This window comes from Otolemur garnettii, unplaced genomic scaffold (genome assembly GCF_000181295.1).
Source record: "Otolemur garnettii isolate 467f Iridium unplaced genomic scaffold, OtoGar3 scaffold00017, whole genome shotgun sequence".
In the NCBI taxonomy this organism is placed as follows: Eukaryota; Metazoa; Chordata; class Mammalia; order Primates; family Galagidae; genus Otolemur; species Otolemur garnettii.
Window position 1 is genome coordinate 13433886 of NW_003852412.1, and position 2737 is coordinate 13436622.

The following is a 2737-nucleotide window of genomic DNA, read 5'->3' on the forward strand; positions in this document are numbered from 1 at the left end:
TGATAGTTTTGAGCCACGAACCTACACTTGAAGGCAACCAATTGAATAAATCAAATGACCATAAGGAATTAAGCAAGTGAGGCTTGTTGTAAGCAGTGGCCTGTTTTAAAGTTTGGGGTATGTGGGTCTCAACTTTCCTGGGGAATTTATCCAGGTATAGCATGCAGTATTAGCAACAGCAGAAACATTTCCTCATTTAACCAATGGATACTAAAGAATCTCTTAGGTCAGGTTTTGTCAAGTTACCAACAGAAGGTACTGAGGATAAAATGTCTTTATTTTATTAGACACAGGGTCTTGCTCTGCTACTCAGCTGGAGTGCAGTTGCATAATCATAGCTCACAGCAGCCTCAAACTCCTGGGCTCAAGGGATCTACCTGCATCAGTTTCTCAAGTAGCTGGGACTATAAGCTGTGAGTCACTGCACCCAGCTGATTGTAAAATTTCAATTATATCATTATACTGCCAAGTGAAAAAGGTGCTGTTATATTAAGCGGGGTAAGAGGCTTACCATGATGTGGAGTCTTGTTCTGACATGAGGAACAACTGTCTACAGCATGAAAACAACAACTCATCTCAGTTTAAGTTTGAATGTCTCTGCTTATGGTGTTGGAGAAATTTCTGGGGGGCCCATCCATTAGGCATAAGACTTGTTCTTTAAAATTCATCAAGTTTCAGTTTATAGGACTTTAGGAACAGAGCAGTTCCTATTTTTAACAATTACATGGAAGAAAGGTGGGTTGGAGAAATCCAGAAGAATTCTTGTAACAGGTGTGTTATAGCTTTTCTTTAAAATAGCTGGGTATAGTGGCAGTCCAGCTTCTCGGGAGGCTGAGATAAGAGGATCACTTGAGCCCAAGAGTCTGAGGTTGCGCTAAACCACAGAACTCTACCCAGGGCAACAGAGTGAGACTCTGCCTCAAGATAGATAGATAGGGTGGTGCCTGTGGCTCAGTGAGTAGGATGCCAGCCCCAAATACGGTGGGTGGTGAGTTTGAACCCAGCCCCAGCCAAATTGCAACAACAAAATAATAATAATAATAATACTAGTTATGATAGCCAGGCGTTGTGGCAGCGCCTATAGTTCCAGCTACTCGGGAGGCTGAGGCAAGAGAATTGCCTAAACCCAAGAACTGAAGGTTGCTGTGAGCTGTGACACCATGGCACTCTACCAAGGATGACAAAGTGAGACTGTCTCAAAAAAAAAAAAAAAAGATAGTTACTAAAAATAATTTTTTCTTTGTATACTGATCACACAGGAATTTCAGATTTTAAATCCTCTTGAGGTTAGGGAGTGAAATCAAGGCAGACATTAGAGTTTACCTATAATCTTAAGATTCCTGGTCCCGCCAAGATGTGACAATTTTTACTCACTTACTATAAGGCTGAACATTTTGGAAACCCGGCAATTCTATGCACAATCTTAAATGTGGTATTTCAGTCAAGCCTTGGTAACATAATCAATGTTTCTAATTATACTATAATGAGAAAGCAGATTTTTATTGAATTTATACTAATAACCAAACTGTATAAAAATAACAATACTCACAGCGGCCAAATTTTGGAGGAATCAAGTAGAGGGAAAAAGCAAATGCATCCGCCTTTGTTCACAGAAGTGCAGTCTACTGAGGTGCCGTAATCTATGGGTAACTTAACAGAAAAAGATTCCTAAAATCTAGAAAACAAAATATTTCAATAAAGCACAGTGTTTCAAATAAAGTTACAAAAACATTATCTTCATCAGTTACTTCATTTCATGTCATTATGTTTTTCTTTTGCTTGTCTCGATTAGCAGTTTCACAAACCGTCTGTTTCTTTAAGGACATTTTTATTTAGTCCACTGATCTTAAAGTTATCAGAAATCTATATTCAAGAGTCTTTTCCGTGAGAAAGCATTGTGTACTATAACTGATTGCAAATACTTTTAAAGAAAATTCAGAAACTCAGCTGGTCTACCTGACGCCCCCCCCCCTCCGCCCCGCCCCGAGCACCAACCCTCGTCCCCCGGGCTGTCCCCTTTACGCTCCGACAAGATGAAAGAAACTATCATGAACCAAGAGAAACTCGCCAAGCTACAGGCACAGTGCGCATCGGTGAGAAAGGAACTGCTCACAGAAAGGAGGCGGCTCATAGGACAGCGACAGCAGATGATTAAAAACTTCAGTTCTCCTTAAAGAAGTTAGGGGTAAACAATAGCTCTGGTATTGCAGAGGTGAATATGTTTACAAACCAAGGAACAGTGACCCACTTTGACAACCCTGAAGTTCAGGCGTCTCTGGCAGCAAACACCATCACCATTATAGGCCCTGCTGAGACCACACAGCTGACAGAAGTGCTACCCAGCATCTTAAACCAGCTCGGTGCACAGTCTGACCGGCTGGAGGAGGCAGGTTGAGGCTCTGCCTGAACCATCTGTGGATGGAAAAGCACCACTTGCCGCTGGAGAGGATGATGAGGGTGAAGTTCCAGACCTTGTGGAGAGTTTTGATGAGGCTTCCAAGATTGAGGCAGACTGAACTGAGTCAACGTCTGAAGGTGGAACGTGAAGAAGTTCCTGGGAGCTGCTATTTTATATTATGACTGCATTTTAAAATTGTTTTTGTTTATGGATCTAATAAAATCTAGATCTCTAACTTTTTTTTTTTTTGGCCAGGGCGGGTTTGAACCCGCCACCTCTGGTATATGGGGCTGGCGTCCTATTCCTTTGAGCCACAGGCGCCACCCTAGATCTCTAATA

The 2737-nt window shown here is 41.8% G+C and overlaps 1 pseudogene; it reads left to right on the top strand.

Moving 5' to 3' along the window:
- The first annotated feature begins 2033 nt into the window (after nucleotides 1-2033).
- Nucleotides 2034-2516, top strand: LOC100946697 (annotated as a pseudogene).
- Nucleotides 2517-2737: the final 221 nt, after the last annotated feature.